We start from the raw sequence: 26493 nt of genomic DNA on the forward strand, positions 1-26493 counted from the left end.
AGATACAGGAAGTGGAGCATTCATTAGTATTATTGATCTAGTTAAAGAACAATTATCAGACTATAACCATTTAAAAAATATATATACTTATCTCTTCCCAATATGCATTTAACTTTTCACAATTTATAAACATATGTGTCCAATCAACTTTATATCTTTACTCTCCCACAAGAGGGAACAACATATTGGACCTGGTCATCACCAATATGGGAACTCTATGTTCCACACCAGAGGTAAACCCCTCATTGGTAAGATCAGACCATAAACAAATTTCCCTGGACATCCATATCCCGTCCCCACCCCCAGCCAAGGAAATCACTGTAAAGAATTTCTCAAAAGCCAACTTTGCACTTCTTAAGACTGAGGTGGAATCCTTCAAAGCCCCTGGGCCAGAGGATAATACAGCCCAATCCGCAGAATCCTTTACAAATACATTCTATGAGCACCTGCAGGAATGCATGGATCGTGCTATCCCAAATAATACCAAGACTCACTCCTCCAAAAACAGGAGACCGGTCTGGTGGACCCCGGCCATAAATAAGCTGTACAACAGAAGGAGGAAGCTACTACATGACAGAGCAAAATCCCAAAATGGGAAGGCATCTCTGATCAGTATTAGCAAGAAACTTTGATCCCTCATAAAATCATCAAAGGCCAGTTTCGAAAAAAAATTGCCCTAGACACTAAAGATAATCACAAGGCCTTCTTTATTTATGTCAGGAACATGGGCGTAAACTCCCAGATATGCTCTGAATTGTTGCATAACGGTACAAAATATACCAAACCTACAGACATAGCTAACATCCTGGCAGACAGATTCAGCACAAACTCCCCCCCTTCCCCCCTAAAGGAGCAAATGCCTATCCCAACTGAATGTAACCTCCCTGACATCACAGATGCACAGGTGAAAGCTGCCCTCTCCAAAGCAAAAAACACAGCATCTATGGGACCGGACGGTGTCCCAGGCTGTGTCTTACACAAGCTCCAAGAAGAACTGAACCCTCACATTAAGTCACTGTTCAAACTTAGCCTTACTACAGGATATGTACCCAAAGAATGGCATACAGCTACAGTGGTCCCACTCCACAAAGGTGGTGCCACAACAGACCCTGGAAACTATTGCCCCATAAGCCTGACTAGTCTGGTCTGTAAAGCTATGGAGTGTATTATCATGGAACTCATAAACAAAGACATTGGGAGCCTCCAGACACTGGACCCTACCCAATTCTGCTTTGTTAAGGGCAGATCTTGCCTCTTAAACCTAGTTGATTTCTTTGAAACAGTTACCAAAGCCATAGATGAGGGCAAGGTAGTCCACACAGCCTACCTGGACCTCGCAAAAGCCTTTGACACAATACCCCACTCGGGCATCATAAATAAGCTTACCAGCTTAAATATCAACCCCTATATCACAAGATGGGTTGCAAACTGGCTCAGAGATAGAACCCACATGGTCAGAATCACAGGTGCCATGTCTGAATCCAAACCAGTTACAAGTGGCTTCCCACAGGGCTCAGTTCTGGGACCTCTCTTGTTCGGTATATACTTCTCTGAGGTTCAGGCTAACACGGGGGTGTTATGGCTGACAAAGTTCGCAGATGACTGCAAACTGGGGGCCATAATCGAATCTCCAGCTGAGACAAGCATCCTCCAAAAGGGTCTCACAGAGACAGATGCTTGGTACCAGAGCCACGGCCTCAAGCTAAATGCTAAAAAGTGCATAGTCATCCCCTTTGGGAAAAACAAGGTGCCCACAAATTACCACATAGGTGGTAATCCATTAAGTATGGAAGAAGTAATTAGAGATTTGGGGACCAACGTAGATAGCAATCTCTCCTTTGATAATCACGTTGCCAAAGTGGTTAGAAAGACCTTCTATGTAGCCCACCTTATCACGAAAGGGTTCGCATCTAGATCAAGAGAGGTCATTGTGACCCTCTACTCGTCACTCATTAGGCCCTTAATTGAATACAATGCTCCTTTTGGGATGTACCTTACCCGACACCTGCAGCAACTGGAGAGACCCCAAAAGTACCTCACCAAGAGGATCATGGGCTACAAACAGATGTCCTATGCAGATCGACTAAAGAAACTCCAGCTTTACTCAGTTGCTTACCACCTACTCAGAGGCAATCTATGCCTGACGTAGAAAGCCATATCAAACTCAGAATTAATGGACATGTTCCACCTAAAAAAATCCAAGTCCCTTAGAGCTACACGCTCCAGGGACCTAAACCTCAGCAGAAAAATAAATAGGACATGCTGGAGGGCCAGATTCATTTCCCAGAGGCTCCCCTCACTCTGGAATAGAATCCCAAGTCATGTTAGACTTAGCCTCTCCCTGACCCTCTTCAAGCGAAATCTGGACACGTGGATGGGAAATCGCAAATTCACCCCTGGGATCTCTTCTGTGTCCCTGCTCGACAGAGGCACAGTAAACTAATCTTAAAAGGGTACCTTCTGTGACCTACTTCACAGAGGCACAGTAGGCTAATCTAATAGGGAGGTGGAAGCCAAATACACTCTGGATAGGCTTATAAATGCCCTAGGGCAGATAGCCGAGTATCTACCTATGAACCTATGAACTACATCTCCAACAAACTGAAGAAGTAATTTTACTAAACATAGAGGTCTTATAGGGTGTAAAAAACATGTTATGTATATATTTCCTCAAAATAACTTTTCAGTATAAACTTGAAGAAGTTTGACCAACTGATTTAAATAACAAAGTTTTATTCTTACCATTTATTTAATCACTCAATCCACTACTATCAAAAAAGTTGCAGAATTTTGCATCAGAATTATTATTGTTATTTATAATTAACTTATATAACTCAGACAAACTTCCTTTGTAGGTCAATCTGTCTTTGATGATCGCATCTATATATTCATATAATGAGGGAATAGTGTTCTGTTCCTCTTTAATCACATTGTGCACAATTCATTTTGTTTCTTCCTATTGGATAATATTTACTGGTTAGCAGATTCATCCAACTTAGATTCTTTCATTAAATATTCTGGTGACTTAGATTTGCCTTTTTTCAGAGTAATCAGACCATAATACTAACCCATTCCTTTTTATAACATTCATTTTAACATTGTTTTGAGTTTTCTTAAATCTAGAGGTGTGTTTAATGGGAAAGCAAAAAAAAATCAATTTTGATATTAATGTGTTTTAAAAACATATTTCTTAACTGTTTTAAGAACTGATTTCATATATGCAAAGTCTAAAGACTAAAATTAATTTCATTCTACTGTAAATTTTGTAAAACAGATAAAAGGATTGTTACATATTTTAATTTATTATATTTAATAAATGTATAAGAATTTAATATAACCTGCTCCTGGATGGTTTTCCATTGACTAACATAAGTTGAGTCCATCCAGAGTATAATACAGATAAAATTTACTGCAATAGTATGAGATTCTACATCTGGGAAGTTAATACTACCATACTTCCATAATTTTATATGATTTCTATAAACAATTATTGGCTTTTTAAGATACCATAAGAATGAAGATAACATTTTTTTTTCCATTTTCTTTAAAAGTTTTTTGTCAAAAATTAAAGCTATTGAATGCAGTATATGTATAATTTTGGGAAATATAGTCATTTTAATAAGTAATAACCTAGCCTCAAAACTAAGAAAAAAATACATTTGTTAATAAGAAGTAACACCTCTTCAATTATTTTTGAAAATTATTATTAATATTCTTACCCACATCTTGATATATTTTTATTCCTAAATATTTTAGTTCTTTTCCTTCCCAATTATATTTACATTTATCTTTAAATCTACAATCTAGTAATTTATTTAACACTAAAGTTTCTGTTGCATTATTATTAAATTTCAGCAGTGATACTGCTTGAAACTTTTCAATTTTCTCATCTATTTCTTTGAAAATTTTAAATCTCCTATAGTTAATAAACTATCTGCAAAAATCTGTATTTTAGATTGACAATTTCTATTAATTGAGGATCCATCATTTTTTTCTTTGCATCTTATACTATTAGCTAAAATTTTGATAACTAATGCAAATTGTAGAGTGGACAAAGGACACCCTTAATTCCATACTTAAACCATCTAAGACTGGAGCTTTACCATTTATACCCATTTTTAAGTTTCTTTAACTTCTATCAGGGTACTAGGCTTGTTCAACAGAGGTATTTATCGGTCATTCAGTTTATTTGTAGCACGTTTCTTTAATTACTTGCCAATTTTGTAATAATCAACATTATTATTATATCTTTATTTAGATCCCTGTGTTTTTTAAATATTAAGCATTTTTTCTATGTCTGAAGTAAAATTATTAGTGTGAGGATTTTAGAAATTATTGATTTCTGCTGTTTTGCTTAATATCTTACCTCTATTAGCTAACCTATGTAGAGTTTTTGAAGTCATCGCATAACTGTACAATTTTATTTTTTTAAAGCTATTGCCACTTTATGCATGAAAACTGTTGGATATTTTGTCATTAATTTTTAATGACTTCAGTATAATCTAATTTCTTTGATGTTCAGACATTACTTTGTTTATTTCATCTTGTATTTCTAACAACTCTTCATCCCATGCTTTCATTTTGTTACTAGCCTATTTTCACATTCTGTCTTTAACATGCATTTTAAGCAATCCCATAGTATGACTTTACCACCCTGACCATTATCATTCAAAGATAAAAATTCTACATTTTTTTCCTTAGGTAACTCTTAAATTCTTTTAATTTCTTCATATGTACTGTGATTCAATAAATAATCTGAAATTAACTTATAACCATTAGTATATTCATACTTATTCAGTATGATCAGATAAATGACAATGAATAGTTTTAAAATAATTCACTTTATTAAGCAAATCTATAGTGGCATAAATCCTTTCAATTCTGATTTGTGTCCCAAGTGCATAGCAATAATGAGTGAAGAGCAATGACTTATCTTCTGCTTTTACTAGTAAATCAACTAAATTATTGTTACTAATCCATCTGTTTAGTGCTTTAGCTGATGCCAGCATTTTAACTTTCATCTGTTCACTTATATCTTCAATACTAGATATGCAGTTAAAATCCCTGCTAAAATTAAACTACCACTAAAATGAGTTTTCAGTAAATTTAAGTGATCTTTAGCCACTCTTGCACCTATTCCAAGGATCCAGTAAAAAATAGCTAGTATATAGTTTCCAATTATATTTCAATATTACAAATGTATACATTAATTTGGCATCATAAATGAATTCCATGACCTTAAGCATCACAGATTTTTTCAAAGTATAGCAGTTCCTCTCCTCTTTTTGTTAAAAGAAGCAGATGATAACATTTTGTAAAATAAGTTAATTAAATAGTGTATATCTTTATCAAATGAGTCTCTTGAAAGAATATGTCTACTCTATTTAATTTCAGTTATCTCATTAATGATTTCCTTTTATTGTCATTATTTAATCCATTTACATTAATAGATAATAGATTAAAACTATCCAAACTGAGTATTTAAAAAGATTTCTTTTAAAAGATAATATGACACATTTATCCACCATATTAATTTAATTCTATATAACACTGTAACGCATTCCTCAAAGACTATTGCAACATTCAATATGTTTTTGAATTCTTCCTTTCTACAAACTAAACTACTAAAAATCATAAATAAAAACAAAGATAAATCTACAACTATAACCGTATATATTGCTAATAAAACGCAACCTACCATGGATCCCAATGTTCCTAGATTTCCCATCAAATAGATACACTACTATACTATCTTTCTACCTAGCAATATCTAAAAATTCATAAAACAAATTAGCCAAAAGCTACTGTGACTTGCAAATAATTAATACAATGTTATATAACTCAAAATAATAAGAGACTATTAATTTAGTTATCTATTTTGCCATTTAAAACTGTTCACCTGATTGCTATATAAAAGTTTAATATTTTTTTCTATTAGTCACAAATATTAAATAATCCAACAAATAGTGTACTATATTCCTATTTATGTGATAGTAGTATAACTTATCCATTACATTTTTCTAAATTATTCACTCATTCAACATTATTATAACTATATCAAAAAATAAATAAGTAGAACAGAGTGGGACCTGAAGAGATAAAGACATCTGCAATCTTACAGGTGACAGATAATTTTGTCTTAATAAACTATAATACAAATGGGAAATCAATGCACACACACACGCGCACACATACATGCACACACACACACACACACACACACACACACACACACATATATATATATATGTGTGTGTGTGTGTGTGTGTGTGTGTGTGTGTGTGTGTGTGTGTGTGTGTGTGTGTGTGTGTGTGTGTGTGTGTCATGCAAAATATATACACATATCTTATATATTTAAAAAAAGCTTTGAAGTACAAGTATTTATGTCTCAAAATTTTGTAACACTCAACATAAAAAGATCAAAATATTTAAAAATCCTTCAGCTTATTAAACTACTTCATAAAAATATGTACATTACTGAGGTTGAAGAACATGTCTTGCTATGTCTATGGAGTCAAAAATATTTGTAGTCTATATTGTATTCAAAACTTACAATGTGCTTAATTCAGATCCCATTCTCCCTTCCTGGGTTCAAACATGTTGAAAAATGTATTTTACTTTCTATCAAAATGGATATACTAATTCAGCAATATACCACTCAAATTTCAGCTTTGACTTAGAAATTCAGTTATTTCAGGTAGTCTTAGTGAATCTAATAACATACAAATGTAAAAAGCTTCAGAGTTCACATGACCAAGCCACAAACTTCAGCTTTCAGATTATTATCAAACATTTTTTTTTTATTTTCAATGTAAATTATATGAGATCTTGTACATTTACATTTCTTCCATATGCAGGTATATGCAATACGCATGTTTCTTATAAGCAATTTGCTTAACTATATTTTTTGTCTTATCTTTCCACTAATATTCTACCTTACTCTATATATCTTGTATTTGTAAAATCTCCCATCAAAGAGCTATTTAATCATCAGCTCTGTACTAAGAATTATAGTACATGCATATTCTTAAACATTGATGCTACTATTTTATTAATCTTACATGTTAGATATTTTATTCCTTGTGCAGTTGCATATTATTCATAAAATGTTTACTCTTCTTATTAATTCTGGTATTACAAGCAATCTTGAATATATATAAAATAATTCCTGCTTGTTTAATTTGAATGTGTGTTTTTAGCCATTGTGAACTGTTGTTCAGAGGTTCATAGGTGTACTAGGCTATTGGCCCTGGAGCCTATATAAGCCTAACTCAAGAAGATTCCCTGGCATCATGCTGCCCAAAGTTAGTTCTCAGTGCCCCTGTCAAGCAAGGCCACTGAAGTGATCCCCAGGGTGAACTCCCTATTGCCCATCCACTCAACAAGATTGCTCTTAAAGAGGGCCAGTGAAGTGCTCTGCTTGACGTGAATGGGAAGTTTGTTCCAGAGTATGGGAAGTCTCTGGGTTAGGGAATGGTCCCTCCAGCATGTTCTGGTTATTGTGATAATGAGGTGTAGGTCCCTGGAGCATGTGGCATGGAGGAATTGGGATTTCTTTATGTGTATCGTATCCAGCAGCTCAGGGTCAAACATGGCTTTGTAGGCCAAGCAGAGATTGCCTCTAAGCAGGCGATAAGAGACAGAGTATAGCTGGAGTTTTTTGAGTCTGTCCATTCAGGGCATGTGTCTAAGGCCTAAGATACTCTTAGTGAGGTATTTTTGTGGCCTTTCCAGTTGTTGTAGGTGTCTAGTGAGCTACATACCAAATGAGGCATTGTATTCTATAATAGGTCTAATTAGGGATGAGTAGAGAGGGATTATGACCTCTTTCTTACTGGATGAGAAACCTTTTGGAAAGAGATGCACCACATAGAAGGACTTTCTGACTACAGTGGCAATGTGGCTATCAAAGTAGAGGTTACTGTCAACCTGTGTCCCCAGGTCTCTTATCACACCATCAGTGTTTATTGGACTACTGCCAATGTGGTAGTTCATGGGAACCAAATTTTTCCCAAAGGGAATGACAATGCACTTTTTGGCATTGAGCTTAAGGCCATGGTCTGGCACCAGTCATTGGTGTCAGTGAGGCTTTTTTGTAGAATGTCTACATCAGTTGGAGAATCAATAATGGCTCCCAGTTTGCAATCATCTGTGAACTTTGTCAGTCTGAGTTCGTTTGTGTTGGCTTGAACTTCAGAAAAGTAGATGCCAAACAGGAAAGGACCTAGGACCGATCCCTGTGGGAAACCACTTGTAATTGCTCAGTAGTCAGATTTGGAGTCCACTCCTTTCACAGTGTAGGTTCTATCAGTGAGCCAGTTGGCAACCCATCTTACGACATAGGGGTTTATGCCTAGTTTAGTGAGTCAATCTATGATTCCTGAGTGGGGGATGGTGTCGAAGGTCTTGGCAAGATCTCGTTAGGCTGTGTGAACTACCTTGCCCTCATCCACAGCTCTGGTGACAGATGTGAAGAAGTCTATCAAGTTGAGCAGGCATGATCTACCTTTCACAAACACAAACTGCATGGGGTCCAGTGTTTGGAGATTCCTTATGTCCTTATTTATAAGGTCCATGATAATACACTCCATAGCCTTACATATCAGACTCATCAGGCTAATGGGGTGGTAGATCCCAGGGCCTGTTGTCGCACCCCCATTGTGGAGTGGGATGACCATAGCAGTGCACCATTTGGTAGGAACAAAGCCTGAAATGAGGCTGAGATTGAACGGGGGACTCAGGTGTGGTGCCAGTTCACTTTGTAATTCATGTAGAACACAGCCAGGGATATTATCTGGTCCCATGGAAGCTGTATTCTTGGCTTTGGACAGTGTGGCTCTTACCTGTGTAGCCATGATAATAGGGACTTGGCATTTCTCAGATATTGTGATAGGCCCTTTTGGGGATGAAGAGGGTAAAATTTGCACTGAACCTGTCGGCCAATATGTTGGCAATATCACTTGGTTCTGTATATGTATTGCCATTGTGCTGTAACTCAGAGCAGATCTGAGTATTGCCATGTAGGTTCTTGACATAACTATAGAATGCCTTGTGGTTGTCTTTAGAATCTGCAGCAATTTTGTTTTCGTAGCTAGCTTTAGAGGATTTGATAACGGATCTCAGTTTTTTGCTGAGGCTGACAAGGGAGTTTTTCCAGTCTTGGGACTTCACCCTTTTTGCAACAGTTTTTTCTTTCTGTTGTAGAGTTTGTTTATGGTGGGGGACCACCAGAATGGCTTCCTTTTTTGGAGAAGAGCGTCTTGGTTCTGTTCACATCCTGAAATCAGAATTTGATTGCAGCATGTGAAAATGACAACCACAGCACACATCAGCTGCTAATTTCCTCTGTAAGTTTCTCATTTTCTTTAGCTATTTTTAGTTGTTCTAATCAATAACAAAAATCTAACTTTATTCTTTCAATTAATATGTACAGTTAGAGTTAATACCACTACAGCATAAGATATTAACATTCAACAAAATGTAAGCAAATTATATGTTAGCAACAGCTCAATATAAAACATTATTATAGCTTTTGTTTTACCAATTCTTTGTTTCTAAGAAAAGAAAAATAAAGATGTTGGGGGAATTTAATAAAGCCTACATGTTTTTTTTCCATGTAGGCATCACACTGCACTGCTAACATGGACGCAAACATTTTTATATTCAGTAAGTGTTGCTGAGTGGTGCACACAAGCACAACAACACAGACATTTCTGTGGCATGCAAATCACCTCATAAGCAGATAGAGCGATCTGGCAAGCAGATAGCACCTCTGCAGACCCTGTGTCAGTGTCTGTAGTGTACATGGAAAATTTCCATGTACAGGAATGTAGACAGACAAAAGGGGCTGTACAAATGTAGCTAGATGGACAGAAATGGCATACAACACACAGGTATGAGCGAAACTATACACTGTGTGTCTGAAAAATTAAAGGAAAAAAGTTAAATTAAATGTATTTTTATTAATAATCTGGGCATGTTTGCATGGCTTGCAGCAATGTGCAAACATGATTTATTAAAAAAAAAATGGAAAAAAGAAAATTAATATTATGTGACAGAAATGTATTATAAGACACTGCATGAAATATCTGCAATGGTGCATTGGTGCTGTTGCTAACATGGTAGGACTTTGAAGCATGTAGCTTCCAGGCTGTTGTCACAGATACTTCTGCAAATGAGATGCCGTTACTGAATACATAAAGGGTTAATCATGTCTGCATATCCCTTCCATGTAGGCAGAAAACTATATTGGTGTTTACAGAGAAGGTAGCTGACATCAGGGGAGGGTGTGTCCAATAACTTCTAAGCTTATTTCATCATAGCTGTGCCTGTTTGCATGGCGTGCCACTATGCTGAGCATACCCTTTTAGAGGGGTGTGTGCACTAATCTCTAAGCTTTGTTTAGCTTAGGGGAGCGTGTTTCCACATATTTGCATGGCGCGCCACTGTGCTCAGTATTTTAACCACTAAGCCATCACAGCAGTACATTGCTGAAGATGGAATTCTGGGAGGAGGAGTGTGAGTACTAAGTGCTAAGCTTTGTTTATCTACAGGACGTGCGTTTGTGTGATGCGCTGCAGTGCTGAGTGTATCTAAAAGCCAATGACATAGTAATTAGTTTTGCCTCCTGTTTAACTTAAACTAGTGCTATTAAATTATGTTATTGATATACTAGAGCACTATAAAGTATGCATACACCCTACAATCTGATTCTTCCCCATACTCTGCTCCATTGGAGTACAGATCTAAGAATTTTAACTGAGAGAATGCTAGGGACTGCTGTAGGTCTGCTACATCTGTATGAGCTAGACGCTGAAGTCAGTGCTGCTGCTGCTGACAATAGGCCTAGACAGAGAAGGAGAAGAGTGTTCAGGCCCAGGGTAACTTTCCAGGGGTTACATGAGGTGGAGATTGCAGAGTGCTACAGGGTAGACAGGGACATACTACAAGAACTCACTAAGCTCTCCCACCCTCCACTCAGACCCAGAGCCAACAGAGGGGAACCCACCCAAGTGGAAACAAAGGTATATGTGGCCCTTAGGAGACTATCTACAGGTACCATCCAAAGACCAACTCCGGACATGATGGGGGTCTCACAGGCATCAGCATCCAGGTACTCCACCAGTTCCTGGATGCCTTGCTACTAAATGCCAGTGAGCACATTTCTTTTCCCCTATCCTCTGAGTTGAGAGTCAGCCATATGCAATATATCTACCACGTGGTACACTACCCTGAGGTACTGGGTGCCATAGATTGCACTCATGTAAACATCAAGTCATCACCCAGTGAGGAGAGTAGAATCTATGTCAACAGCAAGGGATACCACTCCATCAACTGCCAGGTCATGTGCAATGCCCACGGCATTATCATGAATGTGTGTGCTGGCAGCCCTGGCAGTTATCACAACTCCAATATCTGGCACGCATCACAGCTGTACCAGATGTTTGCTGGGGGGGTGGCATCCCACATGGCTATTTCCTGGGGAATGCTGGCTACATACTGTAACTATGGATGATGACACCCATCAGAAATGCATACACACCCACTGAAGAATGCCATAATGAGGCACATGCACAAACTAGAAACATCATAGAGCATGTGTTTGGGCTTCTGAAGTCACGGTTTCTGGTGCCTTGATATATCTTGTGGAGCACTGCAGTACACTCCAGCCACATGTGCACAGTTATTCACAGTAGGTGCCATGCAACACAATATGATCCTGTGGAAACAGCTGCAGCAAGATCAGAAAAGGGAAGGGATACAAAGCCCCCCAACAGTGCCTAGGCCACTACAGCCACACTCACAGGAGGACTTGGAGGAGAAACCCATTGATGATGTCCCTTTAGGTAGACCTACTCACATACATATAGTAAAATTGTTGATGCCAGGAAACCCACACAACCTACACCTATCCATGTATTGGCTGTGTATTGCTTGCATGACATAGAGTCATCCCTTATCTACAGTCCTGTCAACTGCTTTATTCACAAGGTAAGTCTCTAATTAACACAGTAAGTCAGGATTAATATAATATGATATCGTATTTATGGATCTGCTGCATTTATAAAAAATGTGGGCTATTTGGACAGCTGTAACATTCACATGGAACTACAGATACCAAGTCCAATAGTATGTGTCCCCTAATAATCACTAGGCCTCTTGCTTGGAATATTCACAACATTAGTCAAGGGAGATGTTAAACTTAAACAGTAGGGTCACATGATATTTGGAATACTGTCTATCCCAGCAAATCATGTGCTGTTGTTCCCCCATCCCCAACACAGCATTGTTCCCATATAACTGCTTTAACAGTAAGTCAGCAATGGTATATCAGCAGACCAGGCAATCTCAGGGCTGTAACAAAGTTCTCTAACATACATTGTATGTCCCACGTAAAGCAGAAATAACAACAAACACATTTATGCTGTTGAATGCATGACGAATGACTCCTCTGTCTGGCAGCCTGTGTGGCCCAGTGGATTAGGGAAGTTAGCATGGGTGATGATATTGGTGGTTCTAATCTGGAAGTATTCACATCTTTTGCACGTGAGGTATTATTATGTTGGTATTTTCACATACTGTCATTCTGTGTATGGTGTAACATTATGACCTTCAGTCACATATTAAGTACAGCAGACAGCTGGGGAATGCCGTGGACATTTTCAGTGAAGTGCAGTACTGCAGAAACAAGGACAGATGTCAATGCCTGTAACATACCTCTCAAACTCTTAGTGCAAGAAATCTGGACAAAGCCAGACAAAATGGGGAGGGGGGGCAAAGGCCTGCAAATAAGGACATATTTTAAATACTGCTCTCATAAACTTAAATAAAGTTGCTAGGATAATAGGGGTTATTTCAACAGGCATATTTCTGAAGGATGTGAAGTCAGAAACTCAAATGTATGTCATTATTTAGTGACTTCAATCCTTAGTTCATCCAAGTGATTTGCCAGAAAACTACACATTGTATGAGGACAGACCAAAATTATGAACCATAACTCTGGACATTCTGCAAAACTCTGGCCATTTGAGTGGTATGGTCTGTAACTCACAAATTCCTGGACTGGAGTACAGGTAGGTGTGGGCTGGAATCACTTTATAAGTAATGACAGTCACACTGGGCATGCCCAAACAGTTAAAATGAGTGCAATTCTGTTGTCCTGTCATCAGAATGACCTGTTATGTATAGATATGTCTATACATGCAGACATATACGTATAAATATTAATTTGTCACTATCTCTCTCAGCCATACAAAGTACATAGTATATCTATCACTATGTTGTGTCAAATAGATATATACCGATATATATATAGCTATATATATCACAATGACACATAGACTCTCTCCATATATCTACATAATGGTTTACTATGGTAAGGTCGAGCTAGAGCCCAACAAATGATGGGATCATTGACCCACGTCCACAAAAAGGACAATGTCAGATTCTGACATTGTCAAAATATGAGTTGACTTCGACCTCGGAACAGGCTTTAACATGGGTCGAGATAGGGGTGAGATTCATACTTTGACAATGTCGTGTTCGACATTGTCACCATTCGGCCTCCGGACTTCGACTGAAGTAGGTTTGACCGAATCTTACCATAGTAAACATACATAACAAATTTACATATTATACACAGACACAGCCACAATTATATATACATCCCTGTTAATTACATAAATATGTGTGTGGATGTCTGTATTGTCCTACATGCCGTAATAATGGTGAGTAAATCTGCAGTATCACGTGTGCATACTGTTGCTCAAAGGATCCAAACTAAGCGTGCAACAGAACATAATCCACTTACTAATCTCACTCCAGGCTACTTGGTGTGCATGTGTGTGTGTGTGTGTGTGTGTGTGTGTGTGTGTGTGTGTGTGTGTGTGTGTGTGTGTGTGTGTGTGTCTACACCTGCAAAACAACTGGCATGCCCTCATGGGCTATCCACCTGCAATGGTTATGCACTTTTTGGCCCTGTAACTTGCTGCTGGCTTCCAAACTGTCCTCTTCTACAAGGCCTACTGATGTCATCCACCTTCAAACTGCCAGCTGAGAATGTAGTACCAGACATAAGCTTTGATGCAGGCAATAAATGCTGTAATCTATAGTCTGCAAGACCTAGATATGTAGGTGTTCTAATCTCACTCCAGACTACTTGGTGCATGTGTGTGTGTGTGTGTGTGTGTGTGTGTGTGTGTGTGTGTGTGTGTGTGCGTGCGCGCGCATGTGTGTGTGTGCACGTGTGTGTGCATACCCATGCAAAACAACTACCATGTCCTCATGGGCTAGCCACCTGCAGTGGTTAGGCATTTTTTGGCCCTGTAACTTGCTGATGACTTCCAAACTGCCCTATTTTACAAAGCCTGATGATGTCATCCACCTTAAGACTACCAGCTGATAGTGTAGTATTAGACTTAAGCCAAGGTACGTACAATAAATACGGTGATTTATAGTGTGTATGACTAGATAGATAGGAATTCTAAACTCACTCTAGGCTACTTGGTGCATGTGCATGTCCAGATGGCATAAAAATGATCACCTCGGTAACTTAGAATTAGCAGAGTTTTCTCTTATTTTATTTGTAGCTTATAATGTTGCCCCCACAAAGGACTGACCACAACAAGGCCTGCTGTTCTTAGCAAGCAAAATATGTCCTGAACTAATAGTACAAGCACACATGAGGTGTGTTGCGGGCATCACATACTGTGATCTGTAGTGTTTACCATTACATAGGTAAGTGTTCTCATCTACATACAACCAACTTTCACTATGTGTGTGCCTTGCCTTGTCCTATACACAGTGATTGGAAGTGGTGCTAACCTCAATGTAGCCATGTTTGTGTGTGAGCCTGTTAGAGCATTTTACATCATGTTATGGAACCATAGGACATTTGAACTTTACTAGCATAATGGCCATACGGCCCTCACAATCATAGATATCTTTATACCCATAGTTACAGGATTAGCACATATTGCCCCAGTCCAAGAGGGACATACACAGATGCCCTGCGTTAAGATGATGGTCACCCAGCCAATAATACAGATGGTATGTGCTGAGATGCACTGAGGTGGTCTGTGTGCCATTAGGCAAGGTTCTGTTTCAAGGGTGTGTTAAGTCTGCTAGACCAATCTCTCTCACAAGCACGTAGTATAACATCACATATGATGTTAATGTCCGTACAGTGAGTTATCCATCTACTATGCCTCCTAGAGATAGGCAGCATATGAAATCAAGCAGGGTCATACATTGCCTTGTATGCAAGGCACAGATCACCTCTAAGTAGTCTATATGCCACAGGTGACAATGACACTGATTGCAGATGATCTTTATTGAATACATACTGAAGATGTGAAGTGTTCTTATGAGGGACCATACTGTTATGTGCAATTGCCAGTTCTGCTTGGAAAGGTACATCACTAAATGGCCATTGCACTTAGATATTGGCATGCTGAGGGAAGAGTACCAGGAGGTTATGAGTATGTCACTTATGGATGATTGTGCCCTCAGCTATTCCATATGGTTCCTGCCATACCACTGTAGAGACATAGTGATCTGAGGCACATTAGGTGTAAACCTGTGTGGCTCAGTCTGTGTGACCAGTTCTTTTACCCCTGAGTATGTACATCACATGTTGCAACTGATGTGCTACTTACCAGCTACATGGGTCTAACTGATGGAAATGATACTACTTATATATTTGCATGGAGTTTATGGCCATTAGTATGTCAACAGGCATGCATTCGCAATACCCTCTTGCAGGATAGTGACATACCACAGAGACTGTACAAGTGCTCAAAATTTGCAGGCATCAGCCAACATTGTTAGCCACACTCAGTCAGTAGTTGCATGTATTGTGGTTGAATGGATTCCAGCCAGTAGAGGACCCAGGACTGCAACCTGTTGAGCACTGCTGAATACAGATCAGCTACTGGAGGCAGATGTCCCTATGTTGCATATGTGTGCCAGCAATAAATCACTTAATGACCCTTAAAATGACAGTATCGTGGATGCCTAAGTGGGTGCTTTGTAAATGTTGCCTGGGTAGGGGATATAGTCAGACAGCTTGGCTCAGTCTAGAGGGTTGTATGTCCTGATGTATCCCTCACCCAGGTCCATGGTGAGTGTCTCAGAAATGTCCACTACGTGTAACAGTCATGCTCCACTTGTCACACATCCAAACTGTGTACAGTCAACTGTATGTAGAACACATATATGTGTGCTGATCATCTCCATGATGATCACCCCTATGGGCATACAGATATGGATAGTAGACAAAGAGGTGTATAGTTATTTTGGTCAGTGGATGCACCACCTCTGTGTAAGGGTATAACAGTTGCCATTATCCACTCAGCGGGTATACAGCCAGTAGTGTTGGTATGATTGCAAGGGTTTCCCAATGATGTTAGTCATCCTTGTCAGATCACATGTGGGATGCAGCCTGGAATGTTAGCATGTGCAGTAGAGGCAGTGTATCTTCCAATGAGAGGTCAGTTACAAACTGCTCTGTAAATATGGAAGTTATGGGACAGGTTGTAGGAATGTCATGTGTCGTTTGTGGTGGGGACAAGGGAGTGTATTTGATGCAGACAGTGTGGGTGTACAGGTTAGGTATGAGAACAGATCCATCATATGTGGCATCATGGCATATGACGTCATCCAAAAACCTGGGCCTGTCCTTTGCGGTCACACATGTAACTACACTGTGCACTGTTCTATTTTGTGTGAGTGGCTGCTTTTGTCACTTACTGTGTCTGCACAACATCACAATAATACTATGTGCTTCTTAAAGCTGAGGAGGTAGTGTCTTCATGTTAGGAGGGGTACCCTCAACCCAACTGTCACACAGCACTGTCCACCTGTTAATGTACAGCCTGCTTAATGGTAGTTGTCTTCCAGTCAGGTTTGCTGAGCCATGATGAGCCTGTGTCTCTCCTGTCAAGTACAGCTGAGTTCATGCAGTTGTAATGCTGCTGACATAATGCATGGGTGTACAGCTCTGCATATTTGTCTGTCCCATCTGAAGTGGAGGTGCAGTCACACTGTGTCAACCAACCCAGTGGAGGTAATAATTGGTTGTCTGGACATATATGTCTGTATTGTCTGCAAGGGTGGGGGTATGTGCCGGTAGTTCTAAGAAGATTGATCTGTGGCCAGAATCCACCAAGGTGGACCTCACATTGGGTGGGCAGTACTGGTCATCCATATTGGTAAATACATGATGCACTATGTTGATTCCCTATGCGGGGATGTCACAACACTGCTGCAGGACATTGTAGGCAAGGACCTGGACCATCCTTTGGGCAAGTGAGCCACAGCATGACTAAGCAACACAGTGTGTACATCTTACTCTTCTCTAACGTGTTTGTATGTGCTCTGTACAGACAGCTTGCATGACTCTCTTCTTGCAACATGCTGGAAGTAACTGTAATACTTACTTATACAGATGATAACTAGCATGTAGTGCCAAGCAGTGTCCCCAGATGTCTGAGTCATGGTAGGAGTTAGCATGGATACGAGCACTGATACTGTCATACATCTACTGATACTGGACCAAACACTGTTACTTTTGCTGAAGGCCAGATCATGCCTACCAACTTTGACTGGTGGAGTCTATTGATTGTTACACTATGCAATGGATGTTGGACATATGTCTCACTCCATCAAACATGGCATGACAAGGTGTATGAAAATATTAGGCCAGCAGGCCTTGCTGGAAACTGTGTACATCATGTACAGAGTGTTATGTCAACTGGTGGATAGACAGGTGTCTAACAGTCAAATTCTGGGAAGATCGCTTTGGGAGACCTATTCTTCAATTATGCCAGTCACCAGTGGAATTCACCATCTTCCATTATTGGTGTACCCCATCTATGTATTCCATCTCTGCAGTCACAGCCACTGTCAATGACCTCTGACTGAGTACATTAGCAGATAATTACATATTGGGAACTACCACATAATCCCACACAGAAACAACAGTTATCCAGGATGGCCTAAGACACAGTTGTATTCTGAGCTACTGACAAAGACTAACTGCCAACGACTGCACAATACTATCCTGTGAAAAAACATCCACCCCTGCAAAATATTGTAGTGTCCACACACTGCACACAGTTGAGCCATTACACATGGGGTTATGGACACAGAGGTTAATGTAGCCTTTGACTCTCACTGGTAGGTAAGATGTGGGATGCATTCACTGTTGTACAACTTATATTGACAGGTTTGGGATGTATATCCCAGATTGTCACTACTATACTGAATGTGGCAGTCATCACACATATCATTGTGTGCAATGGCACCCTTGCTATGTCACTACACAGGCATATCATACAACTGTAGCAGCCACACAGGTTCCATGGTGCACCAATACACAGTGTAGATAACCTGTCTTATGGAGTCTGTGTCACAACAGTACATGTGAGTATGTCTCCTAAATGCTTTAGAGAGGATGTGTATGGGGCCATACAGAGAGGTGTCAGATCCTACTTTGTACATCCCGTGTATCCATGACCGGATTAATACATGTCTTACCTGTTCTACACACCTACAACATCACTGTGGTATACATACTACAAGCTGGAGAGACAGGCATGTAACACAGATAGTACACCCTACATGAAACAGGCCCTGTTGTGCATGTGAAACACACATCTGGTGTGACACAGCATGTACAGGTTACAAAATGGGATGCAGAACATGCCAAACATAACTGGTCTCAGGCAACTTCTGTACTGGACAGAGGATATTTGTAGATGGGTCATCTCTGTCAAGACATCTTGTAGATGTGTGTGTTCCCAAAATCCTGGTGACACTTAGTAAGGGTAGCAGACCTGTTCACAGATTAAGGATGCACAAGTATGCTGAATGCCACCATTGTCCTTGTTAGCCTGTTATACACATATGGACCTATGGAGCCATGCACTTATAGTGCTGTACCTTGATGAAGACATACTTGTGCTGTGCTGTGCTGTGCTGACATGCCATCCTGTGCTGCTTTATTGCCCTGTATATCCATAGGTTATCCCAACAGAGTCCTGAAACAGAAACATAAACAAGCCCATGATGTATTTGTCATTGGGTAACTATACAGCCATTACAATATCATACAATATAAGGTACACAAAATTATGTGGCGGACTCATGACAAATGCCAGCATAAAGTATCTGTCGTTAACTACTACAAATGGCATGGCAAAACAATACTGCATTACATAAGAACATGTTAACTAATATAGTCACCCTGTGCCAGACACATAGCTTCATTTCTCCGCATCAATAGTGAGGATGACAGGGATGTGGTACAGGTATTATCACTTGCACAGGATGTTGTGTGGGAGTGGATGATGCCTAGGTTGACCCAAATACTTGACAGCATGTGCATGAGTCTGGAAGGGAAACAGGTAAGATCGACCATGGAAAGGTGCTGTGTGTGCCTGTAGGTGACCTGCAATTGACAGTGGTGTGTGAGTGTCTGAATGTACACAATCAACTCTGTGCTAGCCCTACACATGTTTGTGTTGGACAGTTTTGGACCGTACATGATAGACTTGAAAACACAGAAACTGGGTATGCCAGGGGTTGCACTGGCACCTCCATGCCCAAGGTCAGAAGCGGTGATAGTACCTGATGATGACTGCTGTCTGCTGGGGCCGTGTCCCCCATGGGAATGCCCAGGACCACAAGCCCATGGTCTGCCATGTCTTGGTGTGGACAGCACACTCCCCTCTGTAGCACTGGATGTACTGGCACTATGAGGGTGTGATTGTGCATGGCCACATGGACTCTCAGCAGATGGGGTTGCTAACCTACAGCCATGAATCTGACACTCAACTCCAACCACCATTCCAGCACAGACAATGTGTGGCCCTAGACAGACACTGTCTCAGCCCACCTTCTGCCCACTGCATCAGTCAACCACTCCAGGGTGTCCCCAATGTGGTGGAAGCAGTCACACATGGCAGACTGTGCTGCATCCATAACCTTAGGTATACATCTGGTGTTCCATTCAGAACTTGCCTGTGTCTCCATGACAGCCTGAAACATGCGCTGAGTGACCCATGATGTGACACCTGCAACAGGTGGAGGAAGGACAGCAAGCCTCCTACAAGCACCCCTGTCAATCCACCTGTGTGGGACCTCTCCAGCCTCTGGCTATGGCCAGTGTCTACACTCACTGGAACTATAGTTGCCACACATTTTTGTTCAATGTCACCACCTTATAACTGTCCAATATCTGTGGCCTGCAGGGACTGAGTATGTGTTGGCATACTGACTGTGTGCAGTGACAATGGGGGCAGAAGAGGGATGTCAACCTCTGGGACAGATTCAGTCCCTGAAACCCCCACCTGTGCCACACTGTGGCCACCATCATCATCAGAATCTGAGGAGACACTGACATCAGGTTGTGTAGGGGACAGAGACCAACCCCCCCCAGTCACCTGTGATAAGAAAGGAAAAAGCATTACATTACCACCTGCACTATTTTGCTCTGCAGTACTATGCTGTGAGATATGTAAGGCTCTATACACTGTTGTCACTGTGACAGACCTGTTGAAAACCCAACTTCATATAGTAGGACATGAGGAAAGTACTCTCCCCACTAACAGCTGTAGTTACTTGTAAATAAACTCTCATTACACTGCAGTCTCATCAGCAACAGTGAGGTATACTTTTGACATTAGTGTAGACTCTGCACATTTGACACATATGACACTGCACTGTCCTGACAATACTGTCACATCCATCAGTGAGGTCACACCTATAAGACATAGGTATGGGTCTAACGTGTACAGTCAGACAATATATGCGCATTTGACAATCATGCCAACAGTACAGCAATGTAGGCAACAGGCCTGGGATGACAGTCTAGGGATTACAATGTTGTAAACATACATCAATAGCAAAACAGTGTCATGCTTACTAGGAGCAGGACCACAGGCTTGTGCAATACCTGATGAACCTGTGAAAAGTTGAGGGAGAGGTAATGTCAGTACCACCACATGTTCCACCACCATATGGTAATACATTCATATAGCTCAAATTTACAGTAGTTACTGTGTTAATTGTTACAGTGGTCAAAACCTGAGCATGGCAGTCAAACTGCAGTTAAACCCTCCTCCCCCCAAAACAGACAGACCTGACACCCACGTAAAACGATGTATGCCTTCACATACTGAATGCTACAGTATTGCAGTGCTGATCAACCTGAGCTTACCTGCATGTTCCTTTGGTGTGGAAACTGTGGCACCCACATACATGATGAAGGGTGTGATGGATGCCTGGGAGCTGTCGTGCGTGTTTAGATTTGCCAAGAATTACTCTGTGGATGAGAGTGGCTGTTCCACTGCAGGCCCTCCACTGGTGGCACCATGATCCCTCGTGATATCTGCTGCTCTTCTGCATGCAGCATTGATCATGTCCATTGCACGGTGTCACACCTGCTCATATGCCCTATTCTGATTACCTGTGGCATTGACATCATGGACAAGGTCAGCCCAGAATACCTCTGACTGTTCCCTGTTTTGCCTTCTCCTGGACCGTAGGACATCATGGTGCTGATGGAGCCCTTCCAGGATCAACTCATTCTCTGCATCTGTGAAAGCTGCATGGCATCATACATATATGTTTCCTGAAAGACAACAACATGGGAACACATGTCAGGTTCGCATACATGGAAGTACACTATGTAGAGATACAGCAAGGACAGAGTGGCTGGCAATATCTACTGCTTGATCACACATGTCATATTCCACAGTGTGCAAACAAACTAAGCATGTGGATATGAATAGAATACTACTCATAGTCAGGTATCCCTGTGTGTGCCATGACAGGTACTACTGTACAATCATATAGCCCACACTGCAGTTTAGCGTGTCCCCAAGGGCCAACCCCCCGATAATACATGAAAGCAACTGTGCCAAACAAATAGCAGTGTGCAATTACAACTACTATAAAGGGGGAGTCCCAAGAGCCCAGTGTGCCACACTGACATTATACATTCCATCTTTGAGGCATTGCAAAGTTTTTGTATGTGTAACAAATCTGAAGATCGATGACATGTCATTATCACAGTTCTAAGAATGGCTTATTGCTGTGATCCCTATTCTACTTAGGTATAGTCACAAATCTGAATCCTGATGTAAGAAAAATGGTTACATACCTGATGGAGTGCAGTACTCATCTGCTGATATGTGCTGATAGTTAATATTTTGCATATATGTGTTCTGTGCAAGGAAAGTCTCATACAGACTGGTTTCCCATAGCCAGCTGCTTGTCTTTTTAACATGCTTCTGATCAGCAGGTGGTTACCTCTTTACCAGTGTGGTTCTAAAATGCTTATTCACTATCATCAGCCTGCAATCACATGCAACCGCAGTACAATATATAAGGCCATCGTGTAGATTAGGGGCCCTTTCTGATATGTTGTGCTGGACATTACTGGGGTGAGGAGGCTACTTCAACACAGAGGGTATGTCTGTAGCAGCAGCTTTTACATAGAGATGTGTGTGGGACAGGCTGAAGCTGTTGCTCAAGTAATAGGCATAAGCAGAGAGAGTGAACACTTTGAAGTACACCAAGCTGTTGGAGTAACTGTGGGAGCTGTGTCAGCCATGTTGTAGAGTCATAGCCAGAGTGAGGCTACCATTTCCAGCCCAATTAAGGCATGTGTTTAAGGTAAGTATTTTAGGCAACAGTATCAGTAGCACTAGAACTAGGCCACATATTTGTTGTGTCCTTGAGCAACGTGGGGGATAAATATAACAATACTATAATTCCACTACTACACACCACTGGATTTGAACCCAGGACTGTGTGTGGGAAAAGGCACAGTTTGCAAGGGATTTAACAGACTGAGCTACTGAGTCACTGCTGCAGTAGCTGTATTTGCAAGATATATGTACATACATACAGGCTGTGACAAACGTTCTACATCCATCAATATGTGCATGGCTTTAAATGGATGTATTTCTGCACCAGGCTACCAATTGAACATGTATTTTGCCATTAATGCCTTAGCAGGTTTCTTTCTACATGTTACTGATAAAAGGGCACATTTACCTGATAGCACAGGCCTCACTTACATCCATTACTTTGGCTTTATAATGTGCACTATTGCACCACAGTCCAAGATACACTCACATTTTTTCCATTACTTTTTAATCAAGTTTGTGCTGCGTGGCATGCAGCTCTGCTAAAATATGCTTAATGGCTGTAACAGACCATTACTATGTTTTGGTTAAACCACCTGTTTTAATTAAGAATTGTGTGGTGTGGGAGGTTAATGTAGTGGTCTGCAGGTGCAATGGTCTTGTGGATGAATTATGGGACAGGTGTTTATTTTGTAACCGTGTATTACAATTTTAAAATCACATATAGTTAATATAACTCTATGTTGCACAGCATCTTGCTAAAATATATAAAGAAATGAAAAATGGGGAGACAGGAAAGTGGTGAAATGGGGTGCAAGCAGGGGGAAAAACATAGTGAAAGGTAGGTAGGAATGTGCAAGAAGGTATAGGAAAGAACCATAGCTATCAATTTCTTGTACAGCAACAAATCTACACTTTGACAAAATTTGTTCATGACTTTGAACTCTCAACCCAGAGAGAGGTGTGAGGACAACATAACTCTGTTGTCAAGCCAGTAGGACCAAATTGTGTATGTTCAGTGGACACGTGTGAAATGCAGAGCTATGTATTGGAGGATTTTTTTTTGGGATAGCTGCCCATTTTTTTAAGGTGAGAGTGGAATATTGGGGTAAGGACATATGTACATGTGGGAGAGATAAGTTGGGTAGGTAAGGATGCCTTTGCAGAAAGACAAGACAAACAAGACAGCAGACATTGGCGGTATGTGACACATGAGGGAGGGTGAACACCTTTCATAGGGACTGGAGGGTGTTGTGGAATCTAAGTCCCATGTGCCTGTACTGGGCAGCAACATGACTCACATCCCCACCCATGAGACTGTCTGCCCTGCTCTGTCACTGCCCTGAGGGTGACAGTGGTGGAGGCTGGGCACCATGGTGAGGCTGCCCCACTAGGTTGGCCAGCATGCCCTCAATCTGGAGCAGGCAAAATTCAAAACCATGGTAGACTATCCTGTGCACCAAAACTGGCAGATTAGCCTGGGTGAGAACACCCCCTCCACCACCTCTCCCAGAGGGGGGACCCATCCCCGTCCCGTGGGACAGAACTATCCAACACCACCGGTAGTGTAGGTACAACAGAGAGGGCACCACCAGTCTGGGTCCCAGACTTGCTGGGACCCAGTGCCACAGCTGGGTGAGGCAAGGAAGACAGATCAGCAGGAACCATCCTCCCTTGACGTGTTGTGGTAAATGAAGTATAACAAATAATAATAACCAAACCATTGTTAATATTAACAGACTGGAACATCATATTTATCACTCCAAGCACATATTAATGTATATTATGTCCAAGACAACATTAAGTAACATAACAGGCAGTAGGTTAACAGCATGCCAGTAAGAATTAAACCATAAGGCCAAGAAAACAGTTAGTTTAACAAAATATGTTAATATTAAATCATAATAGCACATAAAAATAATAAATCACATTTTACCAAAATGTAGTTATTTTAACAAAATATGTTACTATTAAATCATAATAATAATAAATGACAAAATAAATGAAGATAAGGGGTGGGGAGAGAGGGAGAGATAGAGAAACATTCCATTACTGAAAATGCCGACTATATCCCTGAAAACACTGATAATAAATACTCTACAGATGTGGACCGTCAGTTTAGAGTAGAGTGACTACAATTCTCCTATAGCTGATGTAACATGTACATACCTATCAAGCTGTTAGCATGGGTCAGTATGGGACAAGCAATAACAAATGCAGGTATACAACTACTCACTTTCACATGATGTGGACTTCTATAACTACCAAGGTGTCCTGTAAGTGGATTAGGTAATACATTGCATTCTAGGTAATCATATATCTGGTAATCCTGTGACACATGATTAGGCAGTTTTAATTACGTTACGAGAAATTGTGACACTTGAGAGGCGTGTTTGTGTACAGTACATAAACTAGACATCCATCATGCCTTACTGGCAGGCATGGAAATAGAACCCAATAGCTGTGACTGCAGGGGACATCTACAAAAAATGTAACAACTGATTGCAGAAAGTTAGTACAGACATGCATGGAATACACCTGTACAGCATTTATTAAAACAGTTTTTTCTAGGAATCAGCAATGCTGCTTAGCACTTTATTCGTATTTCTGGTAAGTGTCTGTGAAATGTAAACTGCATCATATCTGCTCATAACATGGGCTACCTCAACTGTTATATTTGACTGCAGTGACAGTAGAACACACATGCATGGAATACACCTGTACAGCATTTATTCAAACAGGAATCAACAATGCTGTTTAACACTTTATTGGTATTTATGATAAATGTCTGTGAAATGCAAACACAAAAACACAATCATATCTGCTCATAACAAGGGCTACCTCGACCATATACCTTTTGTCCCTAGAGTGGAAGGAAATGAGAGCATTAAGTGACTGAATTAATTATGCATTCTAGAAGTGTTACACTGTTATACTTGATGGCAGTGACAGTAGAACACTCATGCATGATATACAGCCATTTATTAATTTATTATGTTATTTATTAAAACAGATTTCTTTAGGAATCAACAATACTGCTTAACACTTTATTGGTATTAATGATAAATATCTGTGAAGTCCACACACAATATCTGCCCATAGAGTGGGCTACCTCACCCATATACCATTATTAGTAGGAAGAACAGAGAGCATAATGTGACTGATATTGGCCTGGAGACAGTGTTACACTTGACTATAGCATCCTTAGCATAGACAAGCAATGCATACAGCTCTGTTGCAATGGTTATGACAACAAAGTCCTGCTGTATACCATTTTGCTTACTGTTATTGGTATTGTTTATTGCAATTCAGTTTTTTGTTGTTCATTTATTGTACTATAGTTCCAATTGCCCATTTATAGCATTACAGGTCTACTTGACCATCTATTGCACTACAGTTTTTATTGTGTATATGTTATTGCAGTAAAGGCTTTACTCTTTCTTGCTTATTGCACTACAGTTAGCATAATACATCTGTAGTCACCACACTCATGTTGCAACCTGGCCAGGCACCCATCATGGAACTCTACATTGCAAACCCACTCAGCTGCAGCTGTTGGAAAAGAAGCACATCTTTCTGCATACCAGTTTTGCAGACATACAGCTTGCAGTTTGATAAAACAGTGGAAAACATACCTATATATTTGTGGGGCAATCCCAGGTCATGCCACCTGGACCCAGGTGGCCAAGATTCACCTCTTTCTCTTCTTCAGGTCATCATAATGTTGACTACTCTGCAAACCAGTGGGGGGGGATACCTGTAGCATTGGTAAGTTCCCTGGCAAACTGGTCTCAGGCCTCCAGCTTGCATTCCAAGCCCTGGAAACCTCCCTGCAGCA

The 26493-nt window shown here is 40.4% G+C and overlaps 1 pseudogene; it reads right to left on the reverse strand.

Annotated features, from left to right (window-relative positions):
* Positions 1 to 26493, reverse strand: part of LOC122792810 — a 183567-nt pseudogene that overhangs the window by 41569 nt on the left and 115505 nt on the right.

Source organism: Protopterus annectens, chromosome 2.part0, assembly GCF_019279795.1.
Source record: "Protopterus annectens isolate FY-2018-M chromosome 2.part0, PAN1.0, whole genome shotgun sequence".
NCBI classification, from domain to species: Eukaryota; Metazoa; Chordata; order Ceratodontiformes; family Protopteridae; genus Protopterus; species Protopterus annectens.